This window comes from Mus caroli, chromosome 9 (genome assembly GCF_900094665.2).
Source record: "Mus caroli chromosome 9, CAROLI_EIJ_v1.1, whole genome shotgun sequence".
NCBI classification, from domain to species: Eukaryota; Metazoa; Chordata; class Mammalia; order Rodentia; family Muridae; genus Mus; species Mus caroli.
The window spans coordinates 93887142-93912075 of record NC_034578.1 but is presented as its reverse complement, the minus strand read 5'-3'; the positions used below and the strand labels follow the sequence as shown (position 1 = coordinate 93912075).

Sequence of the window (24934 nt, the reverse complement as noted above, 5' to 3'; positions counted from 1 at the left end):
ATCTGAAACGAAGGCACCAGGGCACTTACCCAATTACCACACACATGTACTAATGAAGGGCCTGCATCCTCAGAGGACCCTGGCCTCATTATAATATCATTTGACTGTGGTTCTCCCCCCCACTCCCCGCTTGCCATGGGCTGTCCTAGAGGATCATGGGAACAGATACCTAAAGGGAGCTCTGATCTACATTGATCTGCATGTAAAGAGGTCACCTTATTTCGTGAATGTGCCACGCATTTCATAGTCATACACACCAGTGAAAACCACACCGCAGAACCCACCGAGCTGTTCCCCACTTTTAGGGCAGCCCACTCCAGTTTCACTTCAGAACGTCTGCTTTGCTTTGCTAAGTAAACCACTGCTTAATCTGTCTGGCGAGGCATGGTGGCATGTTCCTTTAATCCCAGTACTCAGGAGGCAGAGGCAGGTAGAGCTCTGTGTGTTCTAGGCCATCCTGGTCTAATTGCAAGATCTAGGACAACTGGAGCTACATAGTGAGACATTTCTTGAAACAAAACAAAACAAAACACCACAAACTGTCTATGCCTCTTGGGATTGAACCTAGGACCCTGTGTTTGCTAGACAAGTGTTCTACCACGGAGCTACACATTTTTACCCTAGTCTGTGTCTCTTAACTGATTTTTTTCTTCCAGAAGACGTGAAGCAAGAGGCCTCCGTAATAGCAAGATGGTACCACGTAAAGTCTGCTCTTGCCCTCCAGGTGTGGTCCACAGGAGAACAAACAGTGCTGACATCAGGCAGAGTGAAGTCTTGGTCCCTGCCTGAGACTCATTCTCTTTCCTGTCAGTCACTGGATCCTTCCCACTGACTGGACAACCACTACCTTCCCCAGCAGGGGGAAGCTGGATTGCTGACTAGAACACCTCCAGGAATATTCTTTTGGGGGCTGAGGGGGAAAGAGAGATTGAATGTGATTTGCTGAGCACAGTGACCCATGCCTGTAATCCCGGCACTCAGAAGGCTGAGGCAGTGGGATGATGGGTTTGAGGCTACTTGGACCACATTGAAAGACCCAGGCCGACTTCAGTTACATGGGGGGACCCTGCCACTATACAAAGCAAAGCACAACCAAACCAATAAACGCATGCAGCTCCCAGCCTTCCTTCTGCTGCCTACAGCGTGAGGGCTAGATTATAGCAGCTAATCTGGATGCCGAGGACAAGGGCCAGCTCCAGTTGGGCAGAGAACAAACTAAGAGAAAAACCAAACCTAGTGCTCACACTAGCCTGAGGCTGCTTATGCCTTGGTGTCTTCTCCCTGGAGGAAAAGCACTCTTCTCAGCAGCCTTGTTTTCTTCCTTTTTCCTGCTACATGAGATGGAACGCGATTCTAACCGAGTGAGTCATAGCTAAAGCATGTTGATCTAAGTAGCATAAAATTTCACGTTTCTGTGGCCTTGATTAAATTCATGTTATATGCAGTAACTCAAGTGCATATCATTTGCAAAAGATAAAAATAAAAGTAAAAAAAATGCACCTACGGTGGGGGACGGGGGGAGTCCACTGTAACTTAATTTCTTATATGAATTTTTCATGGATGGAAAAGTCCTTACGCAGGACTATGGAAACCTGAAATATGCAGAGGCAAGTCTGTTCCTGTGTACACCGCAGAAACCAGACACTGCCCCACTGACTCCCCCAAAACAGACTGATTACACAGCGCCGTTGCTCTCTGTTTCGAGTGGGCATTTACCATATGGCTTGGTGGGTTAATCATTTCCTGGTACTTGACAAAAACGAAGCACAGTCATTTTGCAAGGAGCTCCTGCTCCTAGATGGGTCTTTTCCAAATAACAGCTGTGCCTCAAAATTGAGTTACTCAATTTGCAATTTGTGGACACAATACTCAAACATTTACAAGTGAGCAAAACCTCAAGCCACTTGGGCTATTTCCAGACATCAGAGACGATGAAAGGTTTTAGCAATGTTCCGAGGGTTCAGCTGTCCACAAGCTCCAGCCAAAATCTTAGAACCACCAGAGCCTTTGGGCAGTAGTCATGTTTGATAGGAGGTCATGACGAGGTTACCATCAATTGAGGGAGAGAAAGAATACCAGGAAAATCTGGCTTCAAAGCCCACAGAATAAACCCGTATGTCTTTCTATCTACTCTGAGCCACATTTATGCACATGTTACCAGGACCCACATCTCTGGTCTTAATTTTACAGGTCCATACCAACTTGATAACTAGCTAGACTGACATGTACTCAAAATGAACAACTTTCTAGTCGACTTACTTTGAATGACTGTCCACTAAGAGAAGAGAGGTACATTACATTGGCAAACACCCCTATATTTTAAAGTAGAATTTGTTTCTTATTTATACACTCATTCCAAGCAGCTCAGAACTCCACTCTCTATATATTTATTCCTTAAACCAGGACTCAAAAGAGGAGAACCTTGAGTAGAGCCAGCCCCTGTTGGGGCGCCAGTCTGGGGATATAAGGGGTGGGAAAGATGACCTGTGTCCCTCCAGAGCTCCAGGGCTCTAGGCGGGCATATGCGAGAGACTGCTATGGGACACCATGGAACCACTCTGGAACAGAGAATGAAGTGAGGGGGCTCAGTCAGCCCTGGGGATGAAGGGAGAAGGGGCAGGGGGGAAAGAGCACTGGGTGGTTCCCTCTTGGGTGAGTGGTGGAAACGCTGGAGGCCTTCTTGTGGGAGATAAGACTCGACTCTTTAGGGGAAGGTCTATTCCACTGCTCCAGCACAGCAGGTCTCGACAGTCCATGGTTTTAGAGCTATATTATAGAAAACAGAGAGAGGGAAAAGGTAGAGAAGTAGAGGCCTGCCATGGCCATGTGGGGAGAGGGAGGGAGAGAGAGGGAGCAAGAGGGCTAGAGAGAAAGCAAGAGAAGAAGAGAGGCAAGAGAGGCAAGAAAGAGAGAAGGGGCCAAGCAGCCCCTTTTATGATGGGCTGGGCTTCCTTGCTGTTGCAGGGTAATTGTGGAGAGTAGAGTCTGGACAGCCTATGTCACTGATGGCCACAGAATGATGGAATTGAGAGCTCATGGTGTCAGGAATTTGTGTCTGGGGGCGTAGCTCACTGTTTTGTCCCTTATAGAATTTTCTACCAGGTCCCTGGAATAAGCCTTGCTTGACCAGAACACAGAATGTCTTTCATGGTCCCACAAGTCCCTAGCAGACAGAGAGGCTTAGAGGAAGTTCTTTATCAGGAAGTGTACTATGGTCACAAATTGGCACATGTCACTTCCATGAGAGCATCCTAAGAGGATGACAAGAATTAGCTTGTTCTTACTACAGTGGGCTCATCAATTATCCCAAGTCTCAGCGACACGCAGAACAAATAGAGATGATCAGAGACCTCTGACACCTGTCTTGAGGGTCATCAGCGGTGACGATGACACGCAGAAGAAATCTAGCTCATAGAAGAATCTCTAGAAAGTTCTTTTCCCTTTCTCTGTGTTTAAAACTTCCTAACTTGTTCTGGTTATTTGTACCCTTTGCATGAAAAAGACTCAACCATTTCGTTAGTTGTCCATGATCAAAACCTACCAGTTTGCTATGATACCTCCCCATTTTGTTTGTGTGTGCATTCATAGATGTGTGCATGTGTTCATGTGTATGCACGTGTGTGCGTTGGTGCACATTTATGAAAGAAAATATTGAGTTGGAGCTTGCTTATAGTCTCAGTGTGTGAATCTATGGTCATCATGGCCAGAATCATCCCAGCAGGCAGGCAGGAATCACACTGGAACAGTGGCTTAGAGGTTACATTTTATCCATAAGTTGAAGGCAGAGAAAAAGAGTGACCAGGAATGTCATGGTAAAAGTCCACCCTCAGTGACACACATCCAACAAGGCCATTATTTCCCAATCCTTCCTAAACAGGTCTATCAACTAAGGACCAAACATTGAAATATATAAGCTTGTGGGGGCCATTCTCATGAAACCACCACACTCAGGTACAATATACCTTTGGTTTTTTTCTTTTCTTTTCTTTTCTTTTCTTTTCTTTTCTTTTCTTTCTTTCTTTTTTTTTTTTTTTTTTTTTTGAGATATGTTCTCTAGCTGGCCTGCAGCTTGACAAAGTTGGCTAGCCAGTTAGCCTGAGAGATCTGCCTGTCTCTACTTACTAGAGCTGGCATGACACTTGTGTGGTTCTTATGTAGGCTTTAGAAATCAAATTTTCCTTGCCTGGGAAATACTTTTCTGACTGAGTCCCAGCCCCACATCTCCCCTTCTGTCATCTCAGTGCTTACTCTGACACAGCCTGCCTTCAGGGATGGCCAGCAGCTTTATAGAAACCCTTCACATTTGCTCCTTCAGAGAGTTGCTTTACTTCAGGAATGCATTACCTTACTCTATCAAAGGGTTTTTGCTAGCCAGCAAGAGAAAGAGCTCTGGTTACCTGAGTCCCCCACCCCAGCAAAGATGAAGCAGACAAGGAACATGGCGAGTCCCTAAAGGTCACTTCAAGGAATAAGAGTTGACCATGTACTCTCAGAGAAGGCAAGGGGCATGGTAATAGCATGGTCTGAGCATGGATGAGATCTCATGAGGCAGACATGGAAAGTGGAGACCCATCACATACATAGCTGTTCCCAGAGAGGAGCAGACAGCCCCTCCTCTTTCCAGAGATGCCTTCCACAACTGTTAAGGTGAAAGAAACTCTGTATTAGCCATTTGCTATGGATTTGGCCCTAGTCCAGTATGCTAAGCAGATGACCCAGTCCTGAATCAATTACTCACCCCGATATTATGAACTTGAGTGTTGGCCATATGTGTGGTGTATGGAACCTTGACCGTTACGTCTACCTGGTGGTACAGTCTCATGGATACTCATTTGGTCAGGCACATCCTCCTCCTGGCCTCCGGATTTTGGAAACTTAGCTCTCATTCTGTGTCTCCCCCTTTTCTTTGAGCAGCCCCTTGTTGCCCACATGTCCTACACTTCCTTACCAAGCTGTGATCACCTGACATTGGTTTTGAGCATTCCTGCTTCTTGGGGTCCTATTCACACCCCTTCATCTGCTGAAGTGCCCCTTCCTTGGCATCTCTCCTGGTTGGGGTCTTTTGGTAGCCTACCTGGAAGGCAGTCTCCTCTTCTGACCTAATGAAGCACATGGTCTGTGCTATACATGGTCTTGCTTGCTACACTGAATTCCAGGGTTCTCATGGGCTCCAGTGCATATTGGAAAGAAACTGTATTCTAAAGGGAAAGGTTAAAAGCAGATCAAACATGAGCCTGAGAGCAACCGCCCATCATGGAACAGTCCAGGCTGGAGCAGGTAGGAACCACCAAGGGAGAAATATCCCACAATGAAATCAGCAGAGCCTGGGGCTCAGACACCATTCACCTGTCTCTATTCTAGCTTTCAACACAGGGCACACCCTGCCTTGCCCAGGTCTCTGGAGTATTCCTTTCTCTTTAGCTGGGGGCCAGCTCCCTTCTGAACTTCCATTTTGTTCCCACTTTCTAAACATGTCACTGCTTGGTGGCCCCATCCCAGGACCTTGATTCCCAGTCCCAACCAAAGGATTTAGCAGAGTCTGTCTCTGCTGCCTGTGCTCATGTCTAACTGGGGGTTTGTGCAAAGGGCCTCTGCTCTGCTCTGGCACTGGGCACAAAGCTATATTTACTATTAGGAAAGAAGTCCCACACTGCTATTGCTCTTGGGTTTTCTTTTCTTCCTCTTCCTCGTCCTCTTCCTCGTCCTCCTCGTCCTCCTCGTCGTCCTCCTCCTCCTCCTCCTCCTCCTCCTCCTTCTTCTTCTTCTTCTTCTCTCTCTCTCTCTCTCTTTTCTTCTTTTGGTTTTTCGAGACAGCCCTGGCTGTCCTGGAACTCACTCTGTAGACCAGGTTAGCCTCGAATTTAGAAATCCATCTGCCTTTGCTTCCCAAGTGCTGGGATTAAAGGCATGCGCCACCACTGCCCGGCTCTTGGGTTTTCTTTCTGGCAGACAAATGCAGGAGTTATTTCGTGACAGTGGGGGATGGCACCATGGGCCAGCTAGTGCCCAACTGGAACAGGCAGTCATCTGCACTCTTCCATCACACTTGCCTTGATACCCTACCTGCTTGCTACACACCTTGAGCACAGGGCTCACTCTCAAATATTCAACCCAGAGTAATGACAACAGCATTGAGGGCCTAGCTCCACTAGGCGATTCCTAAAGCCTGTTCCTTCCAGGCTGAGGTGGGGGTCCTCCTCTGGTCTTCATCCCCTTGAATCCTATAGCCAATCCCATAATACTTTATTCTCTATCCATTATATGCAAAGTATATTCCTTGAGGGAAGAGAATGTGTTTCATTCTTATACCCTAGCTCCAAACACAGGGCATGCTCAGGTATAAAACATGTCCTAATTAGGTCCAGCTGTCTACTTGGCCCAGCCTAGAGTCATTGGAGGAAATCTCAGCTGAGGAATTGCTCACCTTGGCCTGGTCTGTGGCCATGTCTGCGTGTGATTATCTTGATTGATGACCCAGTCTATTGTGGGTGACGCTATCCCTAGGGCCTCTGGTCTGGATGAGAAACCTAGCTAAGCAAGAGCCAGGGAGTAAGCCCAGTAAGCACCATTCCTTGTGGTTTCTGCCCCACTTCTTGGTGTACTTCCTGCCCAACTTCTCTCAATGACAGGCTATGACCCGGACGTGTAAGCCAAACAAGCTCATTCCTCCCCAAGTTGCTTTTACTCAGAGTGTTTATCACAGCAACAGAGAGGCAGAGGAAAACAACATGAATGGACGACTACTAGACTGTATGTCTGAGTTCAGACAAGGACAGCACTGAGGGCCAGCTCTCCGGGGACCACCTGTACTTCTGCTTATCTTATAAGCAGACCATCACATGTTCAGTGTTCTGGACTAACATCTTAAGTCTACTGTGCAGTGAACACAGTATCCTTCCGCCTTGGAAGGTGGAAATAGTGTCATCTTCTGGGACAGAAGCAGGTGTGATTGCTGAATAGTATAATAAAGGTGATGCCTGTCTTTGGAACAAAGGTTTGTCACCCATAAAATATGAGAGCTCTCTAAGCATAGGGCTTGTCTCCGTTAGGGTTACTATCACTGTGATGAAACACCATTAACCAAAGCAACTTGCAGAAGACAGGGTTTATTTCAGCTTATTTACAGGTGACAGTCCATCACTGAGGGAATCAAGGCAGGAACTCTAATAGATCAGGAACCCGGAGGCAGGAGCTGGTGCAGAGGCCATGGAGGACTGCTGATTTCTGGCTTGCTTCTCATGGCTTATTCAACCTGCTTTCTTATAGAACCCAGCACCACCAGCTCAGGGATGGCGCCACCCACAATGGGCTGCGACCTCCCATCAATCACCAATTAAGAAAATGTCTTGTAGGCTTGCCTATAATCTGGTCTTCTGAAGGCATTTTCTTAATTGAAGTTCCATCTCAGATGACTATAGCTTGTGTCAAGTTGACATAAAACCAGCCAGTAGAGGGCTCCTCTCTTGTAACCACACCTACTGCTTATGAAGTTTTCTTGACCCCCGGGGAACTGCAGCCCAGGGTGGTGGCACGAGAAAACCCTGATGTTACTACAGCTGCAATATCCTTCACCTCTGGCCAAGATTTCTTTATCTTCTTCCAGTATTCATGAGGCTGTCACATGCCAATTTAGTAATTTGTAAGGAGGGTGACCTCTCAGCTCCTTTAACATTCTTGAGAAATGGGAAAATAAATTCTGGACTGCCCTGTTGACCCATGAAATACTACAGGGGAAGAACTGAGGGGATGTCAGGAAGATGTCCATGGCCCTGATCACACTTGCTCCATACTCCACACAAATATATTACTTTGGAGAGAAAGAAACTCAGGCAAAGGAGACTATATGCAAGTATAGCCCGCTGTCCTTGTATGGAAGGTGATTAGGGAATCCTAAGTCAAGTGTGAGGAGCCTGTAGTGCAACTGGGGATGAAGGGCAAGGTAAGGCATCCAGAGCTACAGTTGATTGTAGGACCTCCAAAGCTTCTGGGAGTTTTAGCAATAGTTATTGGGTTGCAGGCAACCACGTAGAGCCAAGCAGAAAGATTTGGTGACCACATCTGTCCCATGAACTCATAGGTCAGCTAGGCTTCTTTGTGTTTAGAGGAAGGAAGATTCTGGCAACGAAAAGACAAAACTTGCCAAAGAAGATGGTGTGACAGCTGTCTTTCCTATATTATCTCAAATCCTCTTAGACTGGTTATTTTTACACACGCTTTAAAATGAAATATAAGTATTCTAACATAGAGGGGCTACAGAGATTGTTCGGTGAGCCAAGCACGTAATATACTAGTATGGGTCCTGAGTTCAAATCTGCAGAATCTACCTAAAAGCCAGGCCCCAGAGTGTGGGTTTGTAATCCCAGTATCGCACAGGGAGATGAGGGGAACAGAACAGAATTCCTAGAAAGCTTGCAGGCTGGCTAGTCTAGTGTACACAGCTGTAAGCAAGGTAAACTGTCTCAAAGTGGACGGTGAAATCCAAGGATCTGCATCCAAGACTGTCCTCTAACCTCCACACATGTGCTATGGCATGAGAGCACCCATACTTACATACATCATATATATACACTCTACATCACACACAGCATAGACATTCACACACTGTACATCACACATAGGCACTTACACACTATATAGCACATATAGCATATACATTTATACACTGTATATCACACACAACATATACACTCACTATACATTACACAGTATATACATATCACATACAACATATACACTTACACACTGTATATCACACATAGCATATACACTTACACACTGTACATCACACACAGTATATACACACACTATACATTACAGAGTGTATACACATACACACTATACATCACACACAGCATATACACTTACACAGTGTACATCACACACAGCATATACACTTACACAGTGTACATCACACACAGCATATACAATTACACACTATATACCACACACAGAATATGCACACACTATACATTACACACAGCATATACACTTAAACACTGTATGTTACACACAGCATATACACTTACTCAACTACATACCACACACAGCATATGCACACATGGATTCTAAAAAGAACATCTGTTTCCATTTGTTCAATCTCTCCTTGCCCCAATATAAAACAAGTTGTTGCCGCTGCCAAATTTCTCAAGGCCCAAGAGGACACTATGAGGATCTCAAAATACCAGGGAGGTGGAAACTCAGCCAGGCTCTCCACAAAGGCAGAACAGAGCATCGCACACAGCTGGGGAGAAGTGGGAAAGGCTGACACTCAACCACAGGTTAAGAGCTTTGCTGGGGACAACATAACCAAGCATAGAGCCATTCTCTCCCAGCCTCGTGCAATATACATCTAGAAGGTCAGCAGCCTACCTTGTCTTTATTGAGCTATGAGCAAACTGTCATGCTGGTGAACAGACGGCTGCAAATCCAATCAATGGTCTATGAAAGCAAAGACCTGAGCCAGGTTTGAGGCCATGATTAATTAACAATTTTAACCGTGTTCACCCAACACCTATTTAAGAGGATGTGTAATTTCTGTGTTGTGCAGAAATGAGACCTGGCTGCTGGGCAGTCAGTCCACAGTCATGACCTGAGTATGAAGCAGACCAGTTGAGCTTCTTCCTCCTTTATTCCTTGGGACTCACTAGCAATACTCGCAGAGTGTGCCCTTGACCTCACTGAGATTACTAACCTACAGTTGACACCAACAGACCCTAGGAAGAGACTGGTGTTTCTTGTGAGCACAATGGTGCTGTCCCTTTGACAGGCAGGTGTGTTCACTCTCAAGCCCCTGCCGCCAGGGGCTTGTTGCAGCTGACCCAGTGGTATCTCTGTACAGGTCAGCCTTACACTCAAGGTTCTTTAGGGGTCCCCATGGACAACAGCCTCTGAAATGACATGGCCGGCATCTCTCTCCATCCCTCAGATCACTCCTGTCTGGCTAGGGAGCACTTCGGGGAACCATGCTCGCTCGGCACCTGCCTTACACGCTCCTGAACTGCTGTCCTAATGTCTCTATAATATATTAACAAGCCATGGCCAAAGGGGGTTCTGCTGAAATAGGCAGTAGTCGGAGCCATTTGGACCAAATCCTAGAATCTGCGCGGTATGCTGAGCTTCACAGTTTAGGAGCATGGCTGTCTGCTGTGAAATCGAGAAATTCGAGCATAAGACATTAGCTCTCACGTGACCAGGGCAGGGCTGAGTCCAAAACTGTTAACAGGCCTTTCATGGGGTCGGATTGGAGTCAGAAGGCACGGATGCTGAGCACTGTCAGATCAATGTGTGCTCACAAGCTCATCCTGTGTTTCAATGGTGCTTCCTGCCTGACAGGCATGCGCTTCTCCTGGCCTTCCACCCTTGCTAGAGACCAAGGCTCTCCATTATTTTTTTACAATAGGAGAACAGCCGTGGGTCCATCTGGATAGCCTGAAAACTATCTCGTTGTTTGAATGTAGTTTGTTCCAAAGAAAAAAAAAAAAAAAAAAAAAAAAGAAGTCAGGCTGCTTCACAACTTCCTCTCAGCCTGTACACAGGGCATAGAGCTAAGCAGCTCTAATTAAAGAGCAAACAGGCTGTGTGCTGAGGTGTAGCGGGAGGGCATGCTGTCTCTGGTTCAAGGAGTGTGTCAGCCAGGGCCTCTGTCTGACCCCGACTCTGCCACCTCACCTCGGAGGCCAATTTTTCTGCACAAAACGCCTGGCTTCTTTGTGAACAGACACACTTCCACGGAGCTCAAAGGTAACATCAAGCATTGTCCCTAGTCATCACTTAAAATATGATGAAAACCATGACACAAAACCCCATGAAGAATAATGTCCCCCAAAGAGATCGTATTCTAGACCCCGGACTAAATGTTACTTTATTTAAAATAAAGAAATCTTTGCAGATTTCATTGAGGCTGTTGAGACGCAGGTGTTATGTGTCCCTGAAGAGGGAGAAAAAAAAGGGGGATTTGACACAAAGACAAAGTTGTGTGAAGGAAACAAAGGAAGATCAGGGGGAGGCTGGTACTGAGGACAGCAGTGACAGGGTCACAAATCAAGGCATGTGTGACAGTTAATTTTGACTGACAACCTGGCAGAATGTGGGATCAGCTAAGACACACCTCTGTATGTCCATGAGGGGGCTTCCAGAAAGGATTTGCTGCTCATAGGATTTGCTGCTCCCTCTGAATAGGTAGCGCCTCCTAACTGGTGGGCTGGCTATAGAGGTCTGCAGGAGAAAGCAGTGTGTGCCTGTTTGCCTTGGCTTCTTGCTGGTCAGTGCCTCTATTGCTGTGGCCGTGGCTGCTTCAGCCACCATCCTCTACTGACGACATCAGGTTCCACTTCTTTGGTCTTCCAAGGTGTACTGAAGTCCAGAGAGAGCTTTCTGGAAATCTTCCAGGTCTCCAGGTCAGCCTGGGACTGCAGAGGCGACCAGTTGCACAGACTGAGCAGTTCTGGGATCTCAGCTTTCTCAATGTGCAGACAGCCACGGCTGGACTCTCCAGCCTGTACTGTGCAAGCCAATCTAAGAAATTCTCTCTTACAATAGATATTCATTCTATGTGTACTGTTCCTCTAGACAAACCCCGATCAAGACTGAGTGCTGGAAGCCACCAAGGCTTGAAACAGACTCTTGGGTGCTTCCCATGAGAATGTGTCCCTGACACTGATTTTGGGCTGAGGATCCTGATTTTAGACTTCTGGTCTTGAGAACTGGGAGTAACTATGGACCTTTCTGCTGTTTTAAACCTCCAAGTTTATGCTCTTTCATTAGCAGCTATCAGAAACTGGTACCACAGAGGTGTTGGTAGGAAGAAAGTCACTCTGTACAATAGCTATCCTAACCACTCTGTGATTCCTCGGGGAGTGAGTGTGTGTGTGTGTGTGCGTGCGCACGCGTGTGGGCGCACATGCACATGTGCACACATGTGTTGCTGTATGACCCAGTGTTCTCTGAAGCTAATGAACAAATATCTATTCACACCAGATAGATCACTATGGACAAAACAAAGTAACCATGTCACCCAAGGCCAGCTTGGTGAACCAATGAGTTTTATTGGGGTTACATGTGTACAGGAGGGTCACTTACAGGAGCAGCAATTCCTGAGGCAGCTGCGTCACTGAAAACCCCACTTTAGCTTGGGTGGCTTCTCAGGGAGGCTGCCTCCACAGAGCTCTCGGTAAAACTAGATCTGCTGAGGGTCTCCTCACTAGTAATGGCTACACTTGTGTAGCCTTGGGGGAGGGCTTTGTGAACCTAGTTTGAGGAGCTTCTTAAAACATGCAATTTGTTTATGATTCTCCCTCTGCCTGCCCATCAGGACATGTGTTGACATGTCTATGGGTACATGTGGAGGTCAGAGATCATATTGGAGTTCTAGTTTGGTGGGTTTCTATTTTTCTTCTGAGACAAAGTCTTTCATTAAAACTAGTATTAGTTAGCCTTGATTAGCTAGACTTGGCCGGCAAGCTTTAGGGGGCTGCCTATCTCGACCCTCGGGTCCAGGGCTCTCCTATTTCTGCCCTTCCTGTGCTGGCATCATAACTGGATGGCTGCACCCGACTTTTTACATATGGATTCTTTAGATCCAAAACCAGATCCTCAGGCACTAACTGAACCATCTCCTCAGGCCCTCCTTGGTGATTTTTTAACACAATTCGACTTCAGCCTTCAGCAAGTGGGCTATAAGAGGCCTTAACATTAGGCATCTACCTCCTAGCTCTGGGTGATGGTCTCTCCTGAAGCAGGAAGAAGACAGCACAGAGAACAAAAGTTAAAACCATCATCTGAACAGGTTAAGTGTGAAGTGGACAGAGAATGTCAAAGCATTAAGAAACTTCCCACAAATTAACCTCATAGTGCAGCTATGTCTGTGTATGCGTGTGGGTGTGTGTAGGATGCATGTCCTCAAATAAATGACATGGAATTATTAATAAATCTATCACGTGGCTGGTCTCTAAAGGTTTGTCTACAATAAGAAGTCACAGAACTACATGTCTGCCAATAGAGGACTGGTTAAATTCTGCATAATTTTATATAGCTGTTAAAAAGAGTGGTATGCACATATATATGCATATGTATTAATATGACAGATTATTAATGAGTAGGTATTAGATGAGGAGATGTAAATTTCAGGCATAATTTTAGCACTGTCTCACATTAGGCTAGGCAATCAATGTTAGTATAACACATAGGAATGATACTCAGTGCATATGTATCTACACACATTTATAAATTCATTGTAGTATATATCTAGTGTCCAGTAAGCCACTATCTCTACAGGAAGATCAGAGGTGTTTCGAGGAGGCAAGAGGAGTGGCTCACTTGGGCTGCAGCTGTGTAATTTCAAACTGAAGTGAGTTTTCCTTACCCTCTTCTAGAGGCTTCTATTTTAATCTTCTCTGAAGAGTGTAGTGAAATACACCACTCTGTATCATTCTGATCCATCCTATCTGTAAAGTGCAACACAAGATATGAGGCCACTTGAACGCCACAAGTCCCTACACACATGCTACATAAGGTGGCATTTCATGAAATTACTGGCTTTTGCCTACTGAAAGAAACCAAGCCCCTCTTTCCCCTACACAAGATAGACTGCTTGTTCTTCAAGGCATATTTTGCCAAGATTTGCCACAGATCTTCAAAGCAGTGACACTTTAAGATGCCTTAATAGAAATTTCAGGACTTTTAGCTCCTGTATTTAACAGTTATGCAAATACCCAGGATCAGGAGCTGGGCTTTTCTATGGTACAGCAGCTCCATCTTGAAGAATGAGTCACAGTAAATTAAAGCTTAGTCGTGTTTATTTTGTCCTTCCATTTGCAGCATGAACATCTGAGTCAAACCCCACCTGTCCTGTTGCTGAGGAGACGGTCAGGACGATGCTTAGTCTGGGTTGTTTGAGAAGCTAGTTAAGGTGAGAGCAGAGCTTCAGGCTCAGACGTCCAGCTCAGCACTGGGATTTCCACCACCCGGTGACACTTCCTTACATAAAGCAAGCTCTTCAGTTCCAGACGGTGGGGGCTATATCTGTGAGGGCCATGCTACTGTAGAGAGCCCAATGAGACAGGCACCTGGGGACAGACATAGAAGAGCATCCCTCCCTGAAGGCAGGACAAGGACATTAGAGAGGTACAAGGTTAAAAAGGAGCCAGGGCAATGACTTTCTGTTTCCCTTCCTCCTGGAGACAGAAACCACTAACATCACTCTAAGTGAAAGAGATCCATCTTCTTTCTAAAACTTCAGAAATTATACAACCACTTCCAGATGGGAAGGTCTGACTTCCCCTCCACAGTAGGATTCAAGTTATAACCAGAGAAAACTCTTCATGGCTTTTTGAAAAAGAATTCCCCTCACTTTGCTAACTAAGAAGTGATTGTTTAAAATAACTTTCTGCTTTAATCCAATGTGAGTTTTTCAGCCATAAAAGGAAGACATTTTGGGAGCTAAGAAAATTCAGTACCTTCATCACAAGCGTTCTGAAAGTGTAACTGGGTTTTCTGTAGAAAGCGGTTAAGGTTGTAGGAACTCATCCTTATGGGGTCACTGTATGAGAACTTGGATGGAAGGCGTGGTATACAAACACCTGCTGAGCACAAAACACTCCAGACAGGGAAACTGGCATGTCAGAAGCTAAAGAGTGACACCTGCTACGTGGCTTCCACTTTGACTCTCCTAAGAAGGCCTCACTTTCCCAAGGGTAGTATCTGCATAAGATAAAAACCAAATAGATTAAAAACTCCACTGTTGATGCCACATACACTCCTGCCAATAATTCAAAAGCTAGAGGTTGCTCTAAGAGGACAGACGCTAGGAACATGTGGCAGTTTATCTGTAGATAATGCAGCTGACCTGGATCCTGAGGATCCTAGGGACATCTCCAAGGCCAATTTCAGAATGAAGGTGGCCTAGCTGTCTCTGTCTAAGGGCAGAGTAATTCTGAGTCCTGGAGAAAAGCTGGAGAGTTAGTGCGTAAAAGCCTACACCAACCACATAGAGGACACTCTCTCCTTGCTTTACACATATCATGCCAACTAGATGCTGCTATTCCACCTTGGCAGAAAGGATTCTGGGACCCAAAGATGTGAGCTAATTTGCTTAATAATGTTGCATGATAAGATGAGCTTGGATCGGATCCTACCTGGCCAGCTTCTCTAGGGGTCGTCTGGCTGGGTGTGAACAAACTAAACTAGAGGTGGCAACTTCTCCTGTGAACTATCCACCGGCTCAGAAGGTTTCACTATTCCTACTCCCAGGTCCTTATTACAGTGTGTTTAAGTCAAACTGCAAAACTCTCCAGAACAAATTAAATCCGCCCTAATTTCAAGAGCAAGACCAAAAAGATGGTCTACAGCCTGTTTCCCTAGGAGAGGGGATGGGGATCCAATTGGCCCTACCCATGCCTGCCCTCCCATCCCCCACCCGGGAGGCTGGGGACACCTTAGTAGAGCTAAGAGTGGCTTTGCTTTCCTGAGAGCAGATGCCTCTCTGCCCTTTCTTCCCTGACATTTGAATGGTAAAATAGGAAGAAAGTACTTTCCCCTCCCCCACCATCCATTCTGAACTTTGAATCCTTTTGTGTCCTGTCCTAAGGACCTGCTGCCCCTCTGTGAAGCACGTCCTGCCCTGGTTCAAGAAGGACAAAGACAAGGAATGTCTCAAGTTCAAGGACCTGCAGTTTCACAAATGTTACAAATGATGAGTGTTACTCTGTCACATTCTGTGTCTACTGCACGTTATAAAGACACATGGTGGGGTGAACCGGTCCCTAAGAAGTCATCTTGCAGATAAGATGGGAATGTTTTTAATTTTTAAATTCAAGTGCAAAACAATATCACAACTCTCAGTGGGTCTCAGAACAGAAAGGTGCTCTCAGGGGGTCGGGTGGTGGTGGTGGTAAAAACATCATAATTTTAAAAACTGTTCGGCTAAAAAATAACTGAAATCAGAAGCTATAAAATGGTTATGTGAACCGAAGCCATTATTTTCTAAGTACCTAACAGATCACTTCCCAGCAGGCTGGTGGTCACCATCTTCCTGAATCAGTGACAAGAATGGAAACATCTACACTAAGGGGCCAACATCTCTTACTGTGTCAGGTCCTTGTGGTCCTCCTTCTACCCTAACTTCCCTGCCAGCCCCCTTCTCTCCCCAGCCCCTGATGCTGGCTGTCCCTCACTCATGACCTGCCAAAGCTCAACATGATAACTTTGTTCTTCTTCATTGACTCTACTCACGGCACACTCAGTGGACACCCTGTCTCGTGCTGTCCCCATGCAACTCTGAGACCAACACATGGTTTTTATATCCATGGCCTTCAAGGTTGCACACTGAAGGTGTTTAATAAACGCTTGTTGAAGAAATGACACTATCATCTCGGACCCTTTTTCATGACGTATCTTGCCTGCAGCTGCTTGCTTCCTTCCCTTCTCTGGGGTTCTTCTCTCACCTGGAAGGCCCTGTGTTCTTCAATGTAGTTACATTGACTCCAATTTCCTATGAATGACAGCATCATTACCTACTCAGTCACCTCAGACACGACTTGTCCTAGGATTACTACTGCTGAGACGGAACACCATAACCAAAAAGCAAGTTGGGGAGGAAAGGGTTTACTTGGCTTACACTTCCACACCATAGTCCATCAATGAAAGTCAGAATAGGAGCTCAAACAGGGCAGGAATCTGGAGGCAGGAACTGGTGCAGAGACCATGGAGTACTGCTGACTAGCTTGCTCCTTGTGGCTTTCAACCTGCTTTCTTATGGAATCCAGGACCACCAGCCTAGGGATGGCACCACTCACAATAAGCTGGGGCCTCCCTCATTAATCATGAATTAAGAAAATGGCCTACAGCTGGATCTATGGAGGTATTTTTTTCTTAATTGATCCCTCCTTTCAGATAAATCTAGACTATGTCATGTTGATATAAAAGCATTCAATGCAAATGACCCTTTGTCAAATCGACACACAAACACATCACTGCTAAGTTTCAACCTTTCCTTTTCTTGTTTATTCCCATTACACATTATTACAGATTTTACAATATAAAACACTTTACAATCTTAAAAAGTCCCACAGCCTTACAAATTCAATACTTTTAAAAGTTGTCTCTTTAAAAATATTCTCTTTTAAAATCCATTTTTTTTATAAAACCCCCCAAATATCTCTCTCTCTCTCTCTCTCTCTCTCTCTCTCTCTCTCTCGTTTAAAGTCTCTCAACTGGGAGCTCCTATAACATCAAAAATAAATTAAGTAGTTTCTTACTTCATGAGGGAAGAACCAGGACACCATCACAACCTGAACAAAGCGAAACTCAACTCCAGCAGTATAAACTCACTACCAGTTATCTAGGATTCACTCACGATCTTCTGGGCTCCTCCAAGGTGCTTGGGTCACTTCTCTAGCTCTGCCCTCTGCAGCACACATGGCTTGTCTTTTCCTCCACAACTGCTGCTGTTCTTGGTGGTCACCCCATGGCACTGATAACTGGAAAATTGCTGTGGTTCTCAACTGAGCTGCACTTTCACCAACAGCCTCTCCCTGGAACTCTCTTCAGGGACCCAAGCCCTGTCACTCAGTACCGAGCCTCAGATGCCCCCCTTTCAGGCCTTCATAACCAGTACACCTTGGATGACTTCTATACTACCAAGTTTGGCCGCCAGCATGAGGCACAACTTGGCTGCCTCTGGAACACAGGCTCTGTGTGCTGACCCCGAGGAAACACTTTCCCAGAAGGTCACACCTCAATGATGCTGGTTGCTTCTAATTGTTGCTAATTTCTTAGTTCCAGCTAGCCAGTATCAATCGTCCCAGTAGCACAAAGGTTTCACTTCAATGGTGTTGATTGGTCTCTTGCTAATTGTGGCCAACTCTTCAGCCCCAGCTGATCCAATTGGAAGAATCTTAATTCAAAATTGCAAATGGTCCTGACAGAATCTTTAAACTCCCCTGTGAAACTTAACAACTCAGGCCTCCACTGTCTGCACTGCTCTCAACATTCTTATCTTCCAGTCTCCTACAGAACAGTTTATGGCCTTTCTAGCCCAAAGTTCCAAAGTCCTTCCACAATCCTCCTAAAAACATGGTCAGTTCTGTCACAGCAATACCCAACTCCTGGTACCAATTTGTCTTAGTTAGGATAACTATTGCTACAATGAAACACTATCATAAAACTATCCAGAACAGTGTTCTTGCTTATTCTCAATGCATCCATACCAAGTCATGCATCCCCATTCCGGGACCCGGCTCTGCCACTTTCATTTCTACATGCCCCTCGCCCATGCCAGGCCAGGCTCCCTTTCCTCAGAAGCTGTGGCATTCCACTCTTTTGTGCAGTCCCTCAACACTGTTCATCACCTCTTGTTCCTAGTCCAGAGTCTAAGTAGAGTCTGAACTGGCTCTGGTGACCCCATGTAGTCCCAGATTCCAGTTAGCCCCTCAGGTCCACCCCAGTGACGACTGTCACCCATTGAACAAGAGAGCAGAAAGAAAAGGGCAAAACAGAGAATCCTTTAAAAAGCCTAAGGGAACTCTAGATTCAAATTAAATGGGCACGAGAATGTCACTGGATCCTGGGCCAGGCTGTTGTGTTACACCAGGATGGGACTTCCACAAACTATATTCATCAGCAACTCCCCATTTCAGGCTGAGATGGAGAAGTGACCAACAGAAAGGTAAGCGATAATTGGCCAGAATTGTCTACCTCCAACCATCCTTCTAAGCCCCTAGAGGGGTGGAGGTGAATGAGAGGGTAGGTCTCCCTACTTTGATTCTTTCCATAGTATTCAATTCAATGCTCAAAATTTCTTTCCTTCCATGCTCCCAGTTCATCAGCTTCTATAATACTGAATAAGGTTGTGTGACCACATTAATTAAGTACAACTGGCCCCAATATATTTTGGAACTACAGATTTGCCTGGTAAGTATGGGCCCACATGGTAGGAGTAGCAGGGTGTGGGCAGAGGGCTCAGCTTACTGCCTTCCCATTTCTGTGCCCAGCACAGAACTGGCACAGAGCCTTGGCTTGGAAACGCTAGCTGAGTGGAAAACATGCCACAGTCCAGCTTGTCCCTCCCACCCCCAGAACTTCTACTGCAGATCCAGGCTGGCGACCCATCCGTCTACATCTTGTTTCCATTTACCCTGTATCATGAGAGCAACATGTTCTAACTCAGACCCAGAGTGCTATGATATTCCTGGGCAAGTGGGTAGGGACCAGACCACAGCAGTGGCTGATCCTTGCTAGTCTGCACGTCAGCACAATGGAGAGGAGGTAAGGTATTGGAACAAAGACACATGAGATCTGGCTCCCAGCTCTTCTCCCTCCTTGTGGTCCAAATTAACTTTTTGAAAGCTAACACAGCACGGGGCTGGATTGGGACAGTGAACAAGACAAGTGTGCTGGCCAGATATATGTCACCTTGGCATAAGCTAGGGTCATTTTTAGAAGAAGGAACTTCAGCTGAGAAAATGCCCCCCACCAGACTGGCCTGTGGACATTTTCTTGATTTATGAGTGACATGGAAGGGCCCAGAAGGTAGTAGATAATTATACCTCTGGGCTGGTGGTTCTGAGTGCTATTAAGAAAGCAGGCTGAGCAAGCCAGCAAGCAGTACCCATCCATGGTCTCTGCCTTAGTCCTTGCTTCCAGGTTTCTTCCCTGACCTCCCTATATGATGGGCTGCGATCAGAACATGTGTGATGAAATACACTCTTTCCATCCCAAGGTGCTCTTGTTCATGGTGTTTTTTTCACCAATAGAAATCTTCACTAAGATATTCTAAGTAGGAAATTGAACAAGGATGACTCTGGAATGCCCCCACTTGCTGTCTTATGGGTAAGATGCTCAAAGCAGGAATCATGGTGGACCATTCCTGTCCTTTCCACGGCTCAGAAGGAGAAGGTAAAGGAGGCCAGATGAAGAGCAACCTATGTGGTAACAAACTGATGATAGAAATAAAGGCAAGTGCAAGCCGGGCGCAGACTGAAAGGGAAACATATTGCTCCCTTACACATGGGCCCAAAACTGGAATAGGAAAAGGATGAGAAGCCAGGCCACAGACAGAAGTGCCCCTTACAGACAGGAGCTGAGTGTCGGGAACCATCAGGGAGATTGAGCTAGGCGCTGGGCTTCAGAGCAAGAGCCAATTCAGTAATAGGACTGACCTCCTTTGGATGCTCAAAGTATTTGTGAGTCCTTCAGACTTCTAATAATATCACAAGAAGAGGCGAGCAACAGACACATTTGCTGTCCTGATTACAGCAGAGCGGTGGGAGGCATTCACCACCCGATTGTCCATTTGGCTTGAAGACTGAACAGGGGTGCCTCATGATTCATTTCCCATCCAACTCAAAGGGGAAGAGGGACACAGAGGCTCTGCACTGCTCAACTGGTTATGGAAGGCATTGTGGGACTTATCACCAAGTCCTATCAGCTCGTTCTCAAAGAAGGACTTAAAACTTAGTTCAAAGTCCTTAGCTGCTATTAATTAGCTTTTCATATCACAAACTTCACAGGGCACCTACCATATGCCAGGAGCCAGAGGGTAAGGTGCATCCCTGCCTAGCGGCTTGTCTGTGTTAGTAATAGGTAGAAAGGCCGACTTCTAGAAGATCACACACAACACAGGCTCGCAAGAGCTGGCACAAGGAGAACAGAGGGAGTCTGGGTCCATGGAAGAGGGCCGTGGCCCAGCTGGTTTGAGGGACAGTGGCCAGGAAGAAGCAAAAGGTGCTGTGAGTTCTGAAGGATGTGTAGGACTTGAGGCACGGTGTTGGTAAAATCCGGGAAAGCAAGAGGCTCTAGGGCAGGCTGGGATGGTAAGAGGCAGGCATAGTAGTGAAGGTGGAGAAAGGGCTAGCGTGCCAAGGTTAAAGTTGATCCTGGGGGCAGGGGCCGGTGAGTCTTTTCCTAAGGGTGTGGTCAATCGTCCAGTCCTTGCCTGAGGCTCCCCTGAACAGCTGAGTCTCTCCTGGGACACCTTCTTTATTCACTGCTCTGGAGGCAAAGGCAGCTTAAAAGCCTCATTAGCAGGCAGGTCTCCAGCTAACAACTACACCTGCCTTCCCTCCCATAATGCCCCCTCTCAGAGGCCACAGCTCTGTACAATTGCATTCTAATTTCAAGAAGTGATAAACATATGCTCATGTTTCCATTTACAGGTTTTTGATTATCAGCCTGGCATCACAGCTGCAAATTACCCGTTTTCTATTATAATTATTTTTACTTCTTCGGATGAAGGAGGAGGGAAGCATTGTTAAATTACTGAAGTGCTCGAGCCACCGAGGGAGGGAAGATGCAAGCACAGCCGCATCCTTTTACCCAGGGCAATAAAATAGTAAGAGTTCAAACAATGCCAGGCAAGCCGTGGGCCATGCTGCAGCGGCCTTCCGGAGGACTGCATCTGCTCAAAGCGATCTCTACCTTAAACCTGGTTCAGACTGCAGAGAGCCAAGGGCTCGGCTGGTGGCAGGAAATGCAACTCCAAGAACAGCTCATGAGAAGCTGGGCTGCAGCTGGGCAGTGGTGGCACATGCATGCCTTTAATCCCAGCTCTAGGGAGGCAGAGGCAGGCAGATTTCTGAGTTTGAGGCCAGCCTGGTCTACAGAGTGAGTTCCAGGACAGCCAGGGCTACACAGAGAAACCCTGTCTTCAAAACTAAAAGGAAAAAAAGAAAAAAAAACGAAGAAGAAGGAGAAGAAGAAGAAGCTGGGCTGCGGTAGGTGACAAGCAAGCTCTCCCCCTGACTACTGGGCACTCTAGTTTATGTGTTTCCTGCCCCTCGGGGAGTACTTTAAAGATGACAGCATCTATAATTCAGATGCATGCTCCAATGCTTAGTCATACTGTGATTGGAACCACCCTGTTAACTGGCATCAGGGCCTCTTCCCAGCAGGTCTGGGGCAGGGCCATGTGTGAAGGGGGTAGCTGGGGATGGGGTTGAGGACAAGCCTTGGTTATGGGTAGGAAGCAATGAGATCAGGTCAAGGGCTGAAAGTGAAATGATCCTACCACAGGTCACTGAAGACCTACTGGCATCTCAATGGCCCATTTAATTAGCATGTGACCTTAACTGGAGAGTAGACAGGAACGAGAGAGAATGTGCTCTGAAAATGGCTGGATTTGAAAGTGCAGCTCTGCGAAACGATGCTAAGTGTGGCTATTCCTGGGATGGCTGGCTCATGAGGAAGCTGCCTCTGCACACAACATCCCAGTCCCTAAGGTCTGTGTGCACCTACTTGGTCCTGAAAGATGGTAATGAGTAGAGTTCACACAGTCCCTGGTCTCAGGTTATGCTTTTATTAGGGATGCAGGAAAAGGCGGTTACACCTATGGTAACAAAGATGAACTACAGCCATAGAAAACACGATAGTAACAACAGTTAAACAGCATGGTCTCTAAGAGGTACCTTTTACGGTTTTGAACTCATATTCTGTGCCTGGACCTACGCTGCTCTGTATACTATCTTCACTCTGTGCTAACACCACACAGAGAAAAACTGTCAGGTCCTCTTGTTTCTGATGGGAACTCGGAGGCCAAGGCCTGGTTCAAAGATTCATTCCTACAGAGCATATGCAGCTCCTGTGGACCTGAGGGACCACTTACTCTGGAGGTGATAGGAGCCCTGAAGAGCCCAGACTGCTCACCCAGCCCCCACCACTTCGCTATTCACGATAGGCACATTCGTTTTTGTCAGAAATAACAGATGTAATCGGCACGTTAACAGTCCTTTAGACATCAATCATAAATTCTTCCCTCAGGAGCAGCTCACGCTTTGCAAAAAAGTAAGGATGGTACAAGCAGGCAAGCGCTTACTGAAGGTGGATCCCAGGATGAGCCTCCCCCAAGGGCACAGACAGGGGCATCTGTGGCTTCCCTCAGGGTTGTGTCATGGGAAGGGAACTGTGGCCTGTTGGAAGGATGAGTCACAAGAGGTATCACACAGAGGAGTCTGCAGTGTAGAAGGCTGTTGTGGGAGTCCGACATGGAGGGCTGTGACAAAGAATGGGCCCTTAATGTGTCCTGTGGGAAGTGTGAAGATGGTACGGAGTGAGAGCAGGTGACAGAGATATACGCTTTTGTGGACATGATGTCGTGCACAGTCAATAGGATATGTTATGAGAGAGCTGTGAGGATGTAAGGGACTCTAACATGAGGGAGTTTGGCTATATATGGCAGACATGTGGTAGGTGTACTGGAGGTATGTTATGGTCCACGGTGCGGTTGTAATGTGGTGTGCCGTGGATGTGTGCTATGGATGCCCTGGATTTGCTTCAGCCAGGTGAGGTAGCTGCTAGGGTTCAGTGTGGTTCCCTGGGCAGTGCCATGGTATCAACTGTGCCAGGATCATTTTTTTTTCCCAACCTTCCTAGCCTCCAGCCGAGTACACAATGCCCTGATATTGTTAGCCTTGACATACCCTGGGTTTAGGAGAGGCAGGAGGACAGTCTCACTTGTGACGACTGCTTGTGTGGCTCACAGCTGGCATGGCTTCTTCTCTGCTCCTTCTCCAGGGTTGGCTCTCCAGGTGACCCTCCCTGGGGACCCTCGAGGACTCAGCACAGGTGACAGAAGGAGGTGACAGGTGGCATTTTCCTGTATGAGAAACCCAGCAGTAGGAAGCTCAGACTCGGGGATGCCCTGCCCCCACCATACACCAGCTCTTCTTGAATGACCCTGCCCTATATTCCAGGTTCAGCCTTGGTCTCTGGCCTACCTAATACCTGCAGAGTCATCCTTAGCATGACTTACTGGGAGGCCCGTGGGTGAAGGACTTGTTTGGAGTGTATGTGTCAATTCCCACCAATCTGATGACAAAAGATTTTCAAACACACAGCCAAGTTCAAAGTCATATCAAGAGAACACCTGCCTGCCCATGTCCCAGAGTGTACAATTCTTAGGTTATTACAAATTTGCCTCCTGCCCTTCCTTTGATCCAGCTCAGTTCTTTGATACATAACAACATTAGATGCTGACAGCGGTGCTTCCAGCTCTACAGACTGCATCCTCTCCCCAGCTACACTCCTTCTCCTGCCTTTCACCCATACTGTGGAATGTCACCGTTCTATGAATGTGGACAAATACAGCCAGACCTGTCAGCCCAGCCCTTCCCACTAGCACACAAAGCATCCCTTTACCCCAGAGACCTGATGTCTGTTCCATTCAGTCTCACTGTCCCCACCCAGAAGCCACCGCTCCTGCTTTCCCATCATGGGTTTGTCCTTTAGAACCTTAAGCAGAATCAAAATCATACACTTGGTCCCATTTGTTTGCTTTCACTTGGCATGATCCATGAGATGGTTCGAATCCACAGTTTGCTTTTTTACTGCTGAGTGGCATCCCATTATTTGGCTATTCGATATTATGTTCTTACTGGGCAGTTCCCCTTTTAAATAAACAGTGAAGGTTTTGACCTATCGGAGGCCATGCTGAAACAGTCATTCTTACTTTGTGGTCTGAGGCAAACCAGGTGTCTGTCAGCACAGCCCTTCCAGGACGAGGAACACAAATGGTGCTTGTCACAGCTTTGTGAGAGAAAGGAGACTGAAAAGCACCTCCAGAGTCGAGACTCCCAGGAAAGAGGGGATGACCTTGCAATGCCAACAGGCAGCTTGTTGGTACTGACAGTTATCTTCCATGTATGACCCGTGACAAGGAAAAAAAAAAATCACAAGGAGTGGTGCGATCTAAGGTGCAGATTTGTGGACCTCAGGTGGGGGTGTCTGAAGTGTAGGCAGCTTCCTGCAAGGCAATGGCTGCCAATGTCTGCTGCACAACAGAAACCCAGGGCAAACTGGCCCTGCCTGGGCCCTGCATCAGGAGCCTTTCGTATCTCTGACCAAGTGCATTCGGCTAACAATAGCTACCGAAAGCTCCCAAGGGATGCTAATGTACACGCAAGGAAGCAGCAGCTTCCGAAGTCCAGCAGCATCAGAATCTGCCGGG

The 24934-nt window shown here is 46.7% G+C and overlaps 1 protein-coding gene across 11 annotated transcripts in view; it reads right to left on the bottom strand.

Moving 5' to 3' along the window:
* Nmnat3 (nicotinamide nucleotide adenylyltransferase 3) overlaps positions 1-24934 on the bottom strand; it is a 120954-nt gene that overhangs the window by 78712 nt on the left and 17308 nt on the right. For 4 of the 11 annotated variants that reach the window (XM_029481511.1, XM_021171975.2, XM_029481512.1 and 1 more), the window contains exon 2: positions 23409-23584. The exons of the other annotated variants lie outside the window; for them this stretch is intronic. The gene's annotated coding sequence lies outside the window, so the exon portion shown is untranslated. The remainder of the gene's footprint in view (positions 1-23408; positions 23585-24934) is intronic. 11 annotated transcript variants of the gene reach the window in all.